This window comes from Trachypithecus francoisi, unplaced genomic scaffold (genome assembly GCF_009764315.1).
Source record: "Trachypithecus francoisi isolate TF-2019V2 unplaced genomic scaffold, Tfra_2.0 Lachesis_group8, whole genome shotgun sequence".
NCBI classification, from domain to species: domain Eukaryota; kingdom Metazoa; phylum Chordata; class Mammalia; order Primates; family Cercopithecidae; genus Trachypithecus; species Trachypithecus francoisi.
In genome coordinates, this window is record NW_022681473.1 from 33,675,986 (window position 1) to 33,691,150 (window position 15,165).

At 36.9% G+C, this 15,165-nt stretch overlaps 1 protein-coding gene across 1 annotated transcript in view; it reads left to right on the top strand.

Annotated features, from left to right (window-relative positions):
- The first annotated feature begins 296 nt into the window (after positions 1–296).
- Positions 297–15,165, top strand: part of LOC117081281 (doublecortin domain-containing protein 1-like) — a 172,947-nt gene continuing 158,078 nt past the window's right edge. Inside the window, exon 1 of the mRNA XM_033207114.1 lies at positions 297–493. The gene's annotated coding sequence lies outside the window, so the exon portion shown is untranslated. The remainder of the gene's footprint in view (positions 494–15,165) is intronic.

Sequence of the window (15,165 nt, forward strand, 5' to 3'; positions counted from 1 at the left end):
TTTGTTAAGCAGTTTAAAAGTCCTTTGCAAACTTGTCAAATGTATATGTTCCTTTTCATATCCAGAGATATTTTTCATGCAACAATTGTAAAGGGCTACCTATGCCATAGTACTGAAGTGAAAATATTAGGTATTTTTTCATAAATAGAAGTAGATGTAGGAATGTATATCTCTTTCATTGTTTTTACTTGAGGATAGATCTGCACTCAAATTCTTGTATTGAAGTCATTTTCCCCCCATCAAGCTAGGTACTCAAAAATCTAATAGGTGTGACATCAACAATTACTTCTCGCTAACAACTCTTGTAATTTAACCCCTTCAGGTGAGCAGGCTGATTGATGAATTGCAGACAGCTATCAAAAGCAACAGAGGTCATCTCTCTAAACTTGGCCCCCAATTACAGGCTGAGCAGGAGCAATTCTCCTCTTATGTCTACCAACACATTAAAAGCCTTCCAGCAAACACGCTTGTCCCAGGAGGCCTGCAGCTCAAGGTGGGTGTCATTCTGTGCCTCTCATTGGATTCAGCCAGAGTGGAAGCCTTCTGCTCTGTTTGAAGACACTTATAACAATGCCACTTAGCTTGAATATTTTTTAATGTTGTCTTCCTCAAACTGGTAATATTACAAATGGTAATATTATTCAGGAAATAGATTTTAACAGAAAATACCTAGAGGTCTTTGAAATGTGTATTTTTAAGCTTTAACTAGTTTTCAATTCAGAAAAGTGATTGTAATGAAGGAATTTAATCATGTGAACATTTGCACGCTTTTCCAAGAAACAAATTTTTCACAATGGTCATGGTATATTTCAGTTTCTAAAAATAACATTTGGAGAAATGGGCAAGCTTTAATAGTTGACAGACAGTGGCAATAGAAATTGAAGGTGAAAGGCCAGGTGACTGATTGATGTTCAAACTGCATTTCCAAGGAAAAGGATCTGTATTGGATAAGTGTGACACATGTCTGAGTTCACTGGGTAAAATCAATACTTAAGAATATACTGGGAAAAAAGGTGAATTGGTTATTTGTCAGGACAAGATCGCTAAATGTCCTCGACTACTTTGCTATTGCATCTTTGAGAGAGATAAAGAACAACTCATACTTGGCTGAAGTGGTTTTGCTACTAAAAGCTTAGGGAATTTAAATACTTTTGATTTTCATAGCAGACATTCCTTGTTAAGTTTGTCAAGTTAATGTTGTCCTATAATTTCATATTCTGCATTTCAAGAAATTGTAGTTAGTAAAATTTGAATTACTCAAAGTATGGCCTATTTCCATTTAAGAAATCATGGTTACTACAACTCGTCATTTCCTTTTGATTATTTTTATGGGTATGTGATAACATTAGAAGGAAATTATATTTTGATCAACTTTCATCTCTGCAATTCCTCTTTCTTGATATTGTTTTATTCTGCAAGTAATATTAGAAACATTATATTTCTATCTATAACATTTCTTTTAATGACATTCCCGTGTGCATTTTGAGTGAGAACATTAGAATGTAAAAATGGACTTTTTGGGAAATGTAATTTCATGTTAAACATGATAATTTATTTCTCATAGTCTGCTAGTCAGCTAAGGGTTTAGGAAGTGATGTTCAAGACATCAAGGTCAAAGGTTTCCATAGTGCAGTAGCATTGTTCTTTTCCAGGTTTTTGACTTGATTACAAATCCATTCTGCAATTTTGCAAAGTACTTGCTATTGATTAAGAGAGAAAAAACCAGGTGAGAGAGTGTGGTTGTTTTCTAGAAGGATGCACTGCTACGAAAAATATATAAAGGGAGGGGGAAGTCTAGTTGCTTTAATGGCATTCATCCTACTCATTTGTATTAGCAACGATTGATATGAACTACAGTGTGACCTGGGGAAAAAAAAGTTTTTTTTTCCCTCAAGTTCACTGCTTATTTCTGAAGAATTTCTATCACTTATACATATTAGCACATGGGCTGGGTAGCAAATACTTAACTTTAGGATCAGAATTGTCTCTCTCATACATACTCCCTTCTTTGCATTTTACTTTTGTTTTTAATTATTTTTTTAAGTTCTGAGGTACATATGCAGGATGTGCAGTTTTGGTACATAGGTAAACACGTGCCATAGTGATTTGCTGCACCTATCATCCCATCACTTAGGTATTAAGTCCAGCATGCATTAGCTGTTTTCCCTAATGCTCTACCCCCCACCTAACCTCCCCTGATGGGCCCCAGTGTGTGTTGTTCCTCTCCTTATGTCCATGTGTTCTCATTATTCAGCTCTCACTTATGAGAATATGCAGTGTTTGGTTTTCTGTTCCTCAGTTAGTTTCCTGAGGATAATGACTTCCAGCTTCATCCATATGCCTGCAAAGGACATGATCTCATTCCTTTTCATGGCTGCATAGTATTCCATGTTGTGTATGTACCACATTTTCCTTATCCAGTCTATCATTGGTGCACATGTGGGTTGATTCCATGTCTTTGCTATTATAGTGTTGCAATGAACATACACATGCATGTATCTTTATAACAGAATGATTTACATTCCTTTAGGTATATACCCAGTAATGAGATGCTGGATCAAAAGGTATTTCCAGTTCTAAATCTTTGAGGAATCACCACACTGTCTTCCACAATGGTTGAACTAATTTACATTCCCACCAACAGTGTAAAAGTATTCTTATTTCTTTGCAACCTTGCCAGCATCTGTTTTTTCTTGATTTTTTAATAATCACCATTCTGACTGACAGGAGATGGCATCTCATTGTGGTTTTGACTTGCATTTCTCTGACAATCAGTGATCAGTGATGTTGAGCTTTTTTTCATATGTTTGTTGGCCACGTGTACATCTTTCATAAAGAAGTGTCTGTTCATATCCTTTGTCCACTTTTTAATGGGGTTGTTTGTTTTTTCTTGCAAATTTGCTTAAGTTTCATGTAAATTGTGGATATTAGACCTTTGTCAGATGGATAGATTGCAAAAATTTTCTCCTATTCTGTAGGTTGTCTGTTTGTGCTGATGATAGTTTCTTTTGCTGTGCAGAAGCTCCTTAGATTAATTAGATCCCATTTGTCAATTTTTGCTTTTGTTGCAATTGCTTTTGGTGATTTCATCAAAAAATCTTTGCCCATGCCTGTATCCTGCTTGGTATTGCCTAGATTTTCTTCTAAGGTTTTTATAGTTTTGGGTTTTATAGTTAAGTCTTTAATCCATCTGAGTTAATTTTTATATAAGGTGTAAGGAAGGGATCCAGTTTCAATTTCCTCATTTGGTTAGCCAGTTCTTGCAGCACCATTTATTGAATAGGGAATCTTTTCCCCATTGCTTGTTTTTGTCAAGTTTGTCAAAGATCAGATAGTTGTAGGTGCGTGGCCTTATTTCTGGGTTCTGTATTCTGTTCCATTGGTCTACATGTGTGTTCTTGTACCAGTACCATGCTGTTTTGGTTACTGTAGCCTTGTAGTATAGTTTGAAGTTGGATAGCGTGATGCCTCCAGCTTTCGTCTTTTTTAGTTAGGATTGTCCTGGGTGTACAAGCTCTTTTTTGGTTCCATATGAATTTTAAAATAGTTTTTTCTAATTCTGTGAAGAACGTCAGTGGTAATTTAATGAGAATAGAATTGAATCTATAAATTGCTTTGGGGAGTATGGCTGGTTCAACATATGCAAATCAATAAACATAATTCACCATAGAAACAGAACTAGACAAAAACCACATGATTATCTCAAGAGACACAGAAAATGCCTTTGATAAAATTCCACATCTCTTTATGTTAAAAAACTCTCAATAAACTAGGTATTGAAGAAACATACCTCAAAATAATAGGAGCCATTTATGACACACCCACAGCCAATATCATACTCAATGGGCGAAAGCTGGAAGCATTCACCTTGAAAACTGGTACAAGACAAGGATGCCTTCCCTCACTACTCTTATTCACTCCCTTTTAATGTGCTTTAAAATACTTTCCATACCAGCATACAAAAGAGGAAATTTACATATGCAAAGAAGCCATGTTGTTGTGTTTGTTTAGATTCACTATGCTGTCTAGTAAAGTAGCCACTAGTCACATATGGCTACTTAAATTTTAATTTTAATTAAAATTTAATTTAGTTAAAATTCAAAAAAATATATTTTTCTAGTGGTTTCCCAGGACTTTCCTTATTTTAGCACGAAAAAGCCTGCATCCAGCAAACCAAGATGGTTGGTCAACCTAGTCTTTTCTCCAGAATTCTTTCTCCCACATCCCAGGCATTCTCTTTTTATGATTTTTTTCCCCTATAAAGTACTGAGTTCCATTTGCTTCTGCTTCCTTTCTCCTCAGGTTTCTCCTTTGCAATGTCTAGCTTCTCTCAGAAAATAAGTTCCTCTTCCACATCTCAAGAAACCTGTATATCAGCCCCATCCTCAGGCTTAGAAAAATGATTTTCGGCCGGGCGCGGTGGCTCAAGCCTGTAATCCCAGCACTTTGGGAGGCCGAGACGGGCGGATCACGAGGTCAGAAGATCAAGACCATCCTGGCTAACATGGTGAAACCCCGTCTCTACTAAAAATACAAAAAAACTAGCCGGGCGACGTGGCAGGCGCCTGTAGTCCCAGCTACTCGGGAGGCTGAGGCAGGAGAATGGCGTGAACCGGAGAGGCGGAGCTTGCAGTGAGCTGAGATCCGGCCACTGCACTCCAGCCTGGGCGGCAGAGCGAGACTCCGTCTCAAAAAAAAAAAAAAAAAAAAAAAGAAAAATGATTTTCAATCCTGGCTGCATGTTAGAATCTTCTGGAGGTGTTTTGTTTGTTTGTTTGTTTTTAAGATACCATGTTCCCATCCACAGATATTTTGACTTAATTGGTTTCCTGCGCTAAGACTAACTTCTACCAGCTTGCAGGCACTGATTAAGTTTTCAGGAATTTTGTAAGCCAGTTGTTTTATATAGCCATTATTTAAAAATCATATAAATTTACAATGAAATAGGTCATACACTTCACTTCCTAATTTTAAAATTACATTTTACTATTACCTATTCTCTTGAAGTTATTTAGATCTATTGTGTTTGTTTAATGGAAACACTATATAATGGTGTGTGCTACCGTGCGTTTCTTCCTAAGTTTATTTTCAGTGATGGCTTCTTGTATCTGAAAATTGGCTGTGGTCAGAATATTTATAAAATAGAAATTGTCAAATACTATAAATGAGGGCTTGATTTCATGTTTTATTGATTGTCTAGACTAGGGAGTTGAAATACCACATACTATGGGCCAAATCTGTCTGACTTTTTTTGTAAATAAAGTTTTAACGAAATATAGTGACACCTATATGTTTGTGTATTGTCTATGGCTACTTTGATGTTACCATAGCAGAGTGGAGACCATATGGCTTGAAAAACCTGAAGTATTTACTATTGGGCCCTTTAAAGAAAAGTTTGTGGATCTGTGGTCTAGATTTAAGTATGTGACAGAAAATATTCACAATGCAGATTAAATTCAAAAGTGCAAAATTTCTGTGTGTTGCATTGTGAATAGCACAAAAATTGAAATATTCTTCCAGTATATGAAAACCATTATCTGATTCAGCAAAGAACTTGCCCTTGTCATTGATTAACAAGAGCAGTCCTACATATGTCTTCTTTGTTTCGTTTTTCTCTTATCAACATGGATGAAAATATTAATCAACATTCAGGTCAGAACCACACTCATTTCTCAGTTGCAACCATAGAATGGATGTGGATACAAGACTTGGCAAAAATCAGTGAAACCACTTTTGAGAATGAGTTGGCTATGTGGAATTTACAATAAAGAGTATTAGATATTTTGTTATTATCTGCAAATTATATGCTATGTTGTCCTTGTATCAGCAGAATTTATAATAATCACCCCTTCCTTAAGCAGGCTGCTAAGCATTTACCAGCACATCTTCAGGTGTGGTGCAAGCATCAGCATTTTTTCAAAAGCTCTCAAATGATGTTATTGTATAGGCAGGACTGACAATCATAGCAAGATTACTAAAGCAGCTTTTTAAGCCTAACCAATAGCACCACACAAAGAAATTCTCATTCCAGTTGCTAATTAGCTAAAACTTTTCTCTATACTTTTGTATCAGTAAAATAGGAAAGGCTAGCAGTAAAATCATTTTACTCTGAGAGTGACAAATATCTTACAATTCGTGATGGTGGTGCTGGGAATGCTGTATATCCTCTCAGGTGGGGAGAACTTGCTAATTCCAACTGAAGACACATAGAACAAAGGTCGCAGTGTACCATCTTGCATTAGTTCCAGAATCAACTCATATCAGTTACCTAGCTAACCTCTAAATTCCCATGGGTGTATATGGAATGGCCTACCTTCCTTTGGACACCATCTCTAATTCAGTTAACTCTGATTCACTGTGGGCAAGGGCCACATCTTTTCTGATTATGAACAACTTTATCCCACCTTGTGGCATGTACTATCATAGAGTGTTAAATGACTTATCAATAAACAAATACATTTTCCATTTATAATTGAACTTACTGTAACTTACATAACCCTAGTAAAGCATTTTTCCTGTTTTCTGTTCATTTTAATCTTAGAAAGTATTTGACAAAAATTGAAAGGGGATGATTATCTTTCTGATCTTCTTCATTTCGTGATTCTCATCACTCTGTTACATATATATATAAGCTCATAGCTCAACTTCAAGAATCAAAATACTGTAGCCAACATCATCTTCTAGAGCAGTGGTCTCAACCAGGGGCTAGAGGCAGGGTGCAATTCAAAATCCTCTGGGCTGCTTTTTCATATTGTATATGGTGTTCTTAATCTCTTCATTGAGCTTTTCATCCTTATCATGACTTGCATTGATCAGTGAACAATAGCAGCTTTTGATTCTGTCTTAACATTAGAAAATCACCTCTTAAAAGGACACTATTTTTGTGTTCCATATTGCCTCACTCCCATTTTTGCAATCGTGTGACATAATACAGTGACAAGATTAAATGGGCATACAAGATATAAAACTGAGAACAGCCTATGTGTGGATGCTCATTTCTGCCATGGGAAAAGTTCCTTGTTTTTAAAAAATTGAGACATGACACCATTTGAGGAATTTTAGGAAAGAGTTGTATCACCTGTAATTGCATTGCTCCTAATGATCATTATCACCTTTCACGTCATTTTCATGTGCACTCATATATCCTATATAGTCACAACCACAGTTTATTTGTATTTGTACTCCAGTACATTCTCCTGCCATCAAGTCATAGCACCTTTTAGGTTGAAATTTCTTACTGTTTTTACCATCAGTGGTTACACTCAATGTGCACCATCATCTACAAAGCCCTTCAGGCAACAAGTTAGTAATTTCTTACTATTCTAAACTTTCTCTTACCCCTTATTCCCTGTCACTGCCACTATCCCCAGTCTCTTTGAGAACATCTGCTAGAGCCATGCCTCAGTGACTTCTGCCTTCCTAGTCCTGTTCTTTCCATGCAGCTCCTCCTCCTCTTCATTCCCATGGAAATGTCAGCAATGTTAGCATTTCCCTGGGAGGGCAGGAAAGAAAGGATTGATAGGAAAGGGTATTAGCAAATCTGTAGGGGGATGGTGAGTGGAAAAGCTAGTAGGAAGGTGGGTGATTGTGACAGAGAATTGATGAGCAAGAAGAATGTGTGATGTGTGAGTAGGTGGGGGAAAGCATGGGGGAATGAGAGGAAGATGAGTACAGGCACATCCTTTCACTGGAATTAGTGCATTTCACACACAATTGGTCAGTGATGCTCTGAGAGTTGTTTTCTATTTGCTGCCAGGAGAGGCAGATCCAGTTTCTGTGGAACCTAGAGCTTGTCAAGTTTGGGAGCCAGCTTCGGGTGGGGAGCTCTCTTTGAAATTAGGTCTGAAAATGAATATTTATTTAGAACGAGAAAGTAAATCGCAACAAATCGATGGAGTGTTGGCAATTCAGGCTCTTTCTTCTGGGTCTTTTTTAGGCAGCTAATCAGAAATACTTACACAGAAGTATTTTATGATTGATATCTAGCTTCCCCTTCCACCTGTGACAACTTCCAGAACTCTTAGGACCTAGAATGTCTCTAGTCTTCATTACCTTCACTTAAATCCACTCTGACCATGAGCAAGAGAAATATGGTGGGATTTAGTAACCTGGATAATAACAAGATTCATAGCACTCTGATTTGGAGATATTTTTAGGCTATTTTTATATTGTTTAGTTATAGTGTTCTCTTCTATTGTAAGTAAATTTAAGCTTTGCTAAAGGGATAATTCAGAGATTTCTTTTTAAAGGATGTCTTCATGCAGCATCTAGTTCATCATCCAGGTTGTATGCATCTAACAATTTTTATTCTGCCAATGACAGAAAGAAAGATTTTAAATAAATAGTCCAGTAAATCCACATATTATCAAATACCCGTTGTCCAGAAGACATTGTACTAGGAACTGTAGGAAGATGCAGAGAAACATAGAACACCTTTTTGGCCCAAGGCCATGACTATTTTCATACAATTAGAAATAATATGACAACACTATGAACAGATTTGCAAAACCAATCTGTTCATCTTCTTACCTTTTTACTACAATTCCATTATTTTAAGTTTCCAGGCCTCTTTATATTTTGAAAATGGGCTAATTTGGTTGGTAACAGAAAATATGTGACTTTCCTATGCATTGAACACTTAAATTTATTCTTTGAATGGCACAAAAGCACCATGACAGAAGTTGAGATATGCCTTCTATTTTGTGGTCATTTTTTAAAAAGTTTAAAGTTTCCGATCATTCATTTGTATTAATAGAAAGCTTATTTTAATATTTAGGAATCTATGGAACAATTAAATGATAACTGAGGTCAGCTGCACATGAAAATGTGACAAGATTTTTTTTGGTTGGTGTTTTCACTGTTCTGTGTGCATATTACATTATTTCCATTGTACATTCCTTGATCCTTGTCTTTCTTATTTAACCACTTTTCCCAAACATGTATTTATAACCCCTAGGATGCTCTGTTATGTCACCTAAGTTATTTGAATAAACAATGGTAAACAAATATAGGATATGGCCTAGGTACAAGTAGTAAAACGTGACAACATTTGAAAAGGAATTGTGGTGAGAGTAGCAAAATTGGAATATTCAAGGTTATTGTGATTTCGAGAACATTCACTAAAGGTTGAGCAAAAATGTAATGAAGATGATCAATTTTCATACGTAGGTTTTATGATAGTAGGCAATATTGGACCACCCATTTTAAAGGTAAAGAAACTGAGATCCTACAAAGACTTTACACATCTCATGTGATAGCTAATTAGTGGCAGGTGCTGAAATCTCTTGACTCTTCTTTGCAGCCCTGTTTTCCATCTTGCCACCACCTTTTCTTCCTCCTGTCCTCATTGCCCCCCTCCTTCTCCTCCTTCTTGTGGATTTTGGGGGGGGAAATGCCAGTGTATTCATACTAGCCTATTTTCTGACAAGCATCTGCAGTCAGGTGTAAATCTCTGTAGGAAGATACAATCTTCCTTTTCAAGATCTGCTGAAGAGAAAAACGGCGTCTGTATCAAAATCAGGGAAGAGCAATTGGTCTGGGCATTAGCTCCCATGCAGTGCCTGTTGTAATGAGACAGGCTTTCCCTGTGCAGGCCTGACATCCTAGAAGGTGCCCGGAGAATTGCCAGGTGGGCAGTCAGCAGGGAAAGTCCACAGGCCAGAGCTGTATTACTGTCCCAGCAGTTATCCGGACTAAATGTAACCACTGAGCCTTACTGTTGCAGGCACACACTCTCTCTCAGGGAGATTGTCCTTCTCCATAGCAGTTAATTTGTTTTTACCTCTCAATTAGCTTTTTCACAGAGTGTTTGATATGCTCAAGTTGCTGAGATTCCTTTCCTACATATGTTCCCGTCCCCTGGATTACCCACTGATATCTATGTTAGTCTGACTCACCATGAATGTTATCGAGCATAAATTCTTTATTTGAGCAGATTTTCTAGTAAGTGAAAATGGAGTGATGTGTTTACACCTACTTAAGATTCTACCTAGTTTTGATAGTGTTTTATGATTAAAAAATGGATTACTTCTTAAAGTATAAATGCTTTATTATAGATAGTAAGATTTTGTACAGCTATTAGTTTCTCAGGATATCCATTCACTTTAGGGGAAAATTATGTTTACAGGCATATTCGATATAAAGAAATGAAACTGAATGGCAGTAAAACCATATACTCTTTCCAAGGGTAAGAATATGATCTCTAAGGCTGATAATTTGGGGAAAGTTTGATGATTTGCTTTATATTTAATCCTACAATGTTCATTTCTCCTAGTAAAATAAAATTTGAGGGGCACATGACTATGCTTTTCTCATCAAAAAAATGCTGACTTTCTATAAAAATAAACATATTGGTGCCAGGAAACTCCAAAAATCTTTATTTACCAAGCTCTTTTTACAAAATACATCATAGCTACTGCCAGGACCCACATGCCTGATATTTTAATCCCGATTAAATATAATTTTAGGCACTAAGTTAATTTAGACAAAGTGAAATCCTTGTTGCAATTCTTCTTGAGATATTCTCATTTATAAAGGGCTTATAGAAATTACTTGGCTTAGAACATGACACACAAGCAATTTTCCTTTGCCACTGTCTTCTGGAAAGTGTTGAACATTTTCATATACTGAACTTAAAATTGCAACTGGATACAAGTTGATTTTTGTGTGTGTGTTTGCAGAAACATATGCCTTATTTTGGAAATGTTGTCAGTAGTCACAGAAAACTGGGGTAAGAGTATTTTAAAAAATACGATAAGGAAACAATGGAAAGTGACTTTAAATACTCACAAGGAAGGAATGTGGGCCCACTCCCAGGGTCACTGTGAAGCTGATGAGGGCCATTTTACAGGGGTCTCCTTTGGCCCTTCCGCCGCTCCAGCCCTCCATTAGGGCTGGCAGATAACCCAGGCTGTTAATACCACCCTTTGTTCAAAACTTGCTCTTAGGAGAAAGACATGCCATACTTTGTTTTGAGCTAAGATAGTAGTTTAGAATTTTTTTTTTCTCTTCTGAAATCAAAGTTCTTTCTTGGAATCTACTATGTAAAGTAGATAAAAGTAGGATCTACCCTGTTTGAAACCAGGATAGTGGCTGCTTCCACATAGTCACTCATCAGATCTGATTCCCCATATGAAACCACTGTCACCCAACCCCCTAATCCCAGCCCTACCCCAGGCCTCTAAGAGATCCCAGGAAGCTGAGATTGAAAATCACAGCCTTAGAGGATCAATAATCAATGAGGCTGAATATGATTTCCCCTCATGCAGCTGTGGCATTTTAATTGTGACAAAGGAGTGAATCTCTAACTGAAATTTCAAGTATTGGCAAGTTGGTGGGAGAGATATTTTGAGATTAGAGTATTTGGGCTCTCTCCTAAAATCCTACCCCATAGGCAGCCACCTACTTTACATACTTCGAAATGGTGAGCTCTGCTGTAGCTTACAATGGAATTCTAAAATATCTCTTTCCAAAAAGTTATTTTCTTCAGTATACCTTTTCTGGGCTTAAAAAAAATTTGATTGTTGGCACAGTTACCATTTAGATTGATGAAGTTTAAGAATTATATAATGTGGCCAGGTGCTGTGGCTCATGCCTGTAATCCCAGCACTTTGGGAGGCAGAGGTGGGTGGATCACCTGAGACTGGGAGTTCAAGACCAGCCTGACCAACATGGAAAACCCCCGTCTCTACTAAAAATACAAAATTATCCAGGGTGGTGATGCATGCCTGTAATCCCAGCTACTCGGGAGGCTGAGGCAGGGGAATTGTTTGAACCTGGGAGGCAGAGGTTGTGGTGAGCCAAGATCATGCCATTGCACTCCAGCCTGGGCAGGAAGAGCAAAACTCTGTCTCAAAAAAAAAAAAGAATTATATAATTTGTTTTCACTTAAGTGCATTTTCATTTCCTGGGACAAAATTTAGTGGCTCTTTACTTGTTAAATAATATTTAAAGATATCTGTATTAGGCATTAAAACACTTTTTCTTATATAGTATATAGCATAAATATATGAATTTTTAATTAAATTTTTGTTGCCAAAATCCCATAATTTTAATATTTTGTTTGTGATTATCACTTTGAATATTAAAATTACACAAGTTTACTGTTTGGTTTATACTATATAATATATTTGAGAAAATATCAAAAATATGGATATTCTAAAAACCATCTTGCAAGTCTATAAAAATGGAAAAAGTAGTACCTGTATTTTATTTAGTGTACATATAATGTTAATTGAGTTAGAAGTGATTTTCTGTATTTGAAAGTGACTTTGAATTCTGGTTGGATAAATATTTTTTTCATGGCTAATTAGCTGCTTACATAAGAAAAATATTTCACTTTAATTTTTGTGTTCTTTGATTTAGGTGATAACTCAACTGTGTAATATTTTTCTATGCCTTTAAAATTTTTCATTTTAATTTTCATATATTAGAGCTTCTAATATTAGATATAAGAGTAAATTTTATTATCTATAGTTAAAAATGTCATTGGACTTGCATTCTAAAGATTTCCCTGCCCCTTATGAGTAGATGTACCTTGGTGAAGTCACTCAACCTTTCTGAGAGTCACCTGTAAAATCCAGTTGCTTTGAGTATTGAGTTCATATAGGTGACAGTGTGTCTTGCACTCTGACCTACTGTGCGTATGTGGAGTGGATGCTGTGCCACACTGCCCAGATTCCCTCTCAGGACTGAGATACCCATCTCCCCCACTGCCACAGCTATATCCTTCTTAGATAACTGCCCTCAGTGTAAAGGAGCTGCTTCTCCCAAGATTAGGCTCCCACCCTCGGGGCAGCCTGCATCCAACATTTGGTTGGTACACAGATGCAAAGGCATGTCTCCCTTTTCTTGATTCTGAACAACCTTAAGTGCCTTCCCGGTTCTAGAGCTCCCACCAGAGGCATTTGTTGCAACGGCGTCACAGTTCAACTTGCTTTGCCCATCTGCCCATTGTTTCGCTCATTCCCTCACCAACGTTGGTCCTGAGAGAGTTCACAGTAAACTTCCTGCAGGCAAATCTTGGTCTCAGAGTCAGTTTCAGGGGTCCCCAGTCCAAGACAACATGTAAGTTAACCTTATATGTTCATTATGTGTGTAATTATGTTCACCTGATATATGCCAGATAGTTTTGTATGGCTATTTTATATTCCTTTCCTTCACCAGACCTCTAGTAATAAATCCTGTTACAGTACGGCCAACCAACTTTGGCAACACACTGCGGTGTCATTTTTCTATTATTGCCTCTTGACAGCATTGTATCCTGAGGCATTTTGAAGCTTAGGTGTTTGGCCTTCTGCTCACGCACAGAAGAGCTTCCTGGGTGGTCTGCCCAGTGGTTATGGAGAGTTTGGGAACCTGCTGTTCCCCCACAGCTAGTTCTTAACCAGACTTATAGCATTAAAGGCCAGATAATAGTACTGAACCAGGCCTTGCACAAGTCCTTAAATAGATGTCATAAGTGATTACAGGAAAGCTAATCAAAGAACCACATTGGCTCATAACTGCCCATTCAGGTCAGCTTTCCCTATATAGTTTAAGTTTCCCTATATAGTTCAAGTCAATGCCTCTATAATCTTCACGGTCAATAAAATGTTTTTAATACTTTGTTGACATTTTTATGCCTTCACAAATACTCCCTGTGAACAGTTATATTTACATTGATTTATTTACATCCATAAATGCAAACATAATGTTTCTGAAATATTAACCTACCTACAAATTTTATTTCCCAGTCTTGCTAATAAACAAAGAAGCAAATAGCATAACTCTGACAGAACAACAGAAACTGCCCATTTCTCAGCATGTCAATTGTTAATACTCTGGTTTGAGCCACTGTCATCCTGGCTTCGGATTGCTTTGCCTCCTACAGTCTACTCCAAGGCAGCAGCCATAATGATCCTTTTTGAAATGTGTTAATAAGTCAGATCCTTTTACTACATTATTCCAAACTCGGCAATGATTCCCCATTTCATTCTCTACCCCTTACCTCTCTGATTTCTTATGTACTTTCTTTCTGCATCACTCTGCTCCAGTCACACCAGCTTTCTTATAGTTCCTGGAACATACTGGGCGCGTTCCTGTCTTGCTTCATTGCGATACTCTTCTCCTAGTTGTCTGTTGGGCTAACTCTTTTACCTCTAAATCTTTGCTCAAATGTTTTCTCTCTTTGAGGCTTATGCAGATCACCCGATTCATGTAGTGACCAGCATATCCATCACACTGCTTGATCCCAGGCCTGTATCCCCTGCCCTGCTGTATTTTTTCTCCTTTACATAGCACCACCTTCTAACCCACACAGGATGCATTTACCATGACGCTAATGAAACCTAAGCTTAGGGCCCCTTCCCTGCATAATTCCTGTAAAATTTGCAAACGTGATATATTTTAACTACAAGTGATTAAACCTGTTGTCTCTTTCCACTTCAATTTCTTCTCTTTCATATCCTCTCTTGTACCACGTGATTTTGAAATGACTGCATACATTTTTGAGGTATGGCTAAGGAGAAATTGAATTAGGGATACATTGAGTTGGGTGTAGTGTAATCTAGTTAGTGTTTTGCAGTCACTTCTTTATATAGGTCAGTTAATACTAGCCATTTTGGTATGGAAAGAGCTTCCAGGAAGACAGCTACTGCCTGTTGACCTTATAGTGTACTGTTTTCTGATTGGTGCACTAGAGTGCTTGGCACCAAATGTATGTGGGTGGGTGGTGGAAGAGAAACATGGTGTGAAATTAACAGAGCCAATTAATTGGTAGAATATTTTTCCACATTTTATAGCTCGTATTTTAAAGAAATATGATTGAGGTTTTCCAAAATACGCCATCAATCCTAAAACTTTTAATGAAATGACCAATAAAGTTGTGATGCCAAAAGAAACTTCTAATCAAGAATAATTTTTTTTATTAACCATGCTAGAGATAAGGCCAGATTATCTTTCTGTTCTCTCTTTAGAAAATGTTACAGAATTACTATATGAAGAGGTGATTAAACACAATGAAGTAAAAACATGTGCTTTGGATAGTTAATGAAAATATTTTGTGACTTTTTCTGAATTTTTAATGTTTTTGCTATGTATCAACTTTTTAAATCTGTGTAAGTTGTTTTCTTATTCTGAGTATTTCATAACTAGTTTTGCATTTGTAGTTTTGCATTGTTTTTGTTA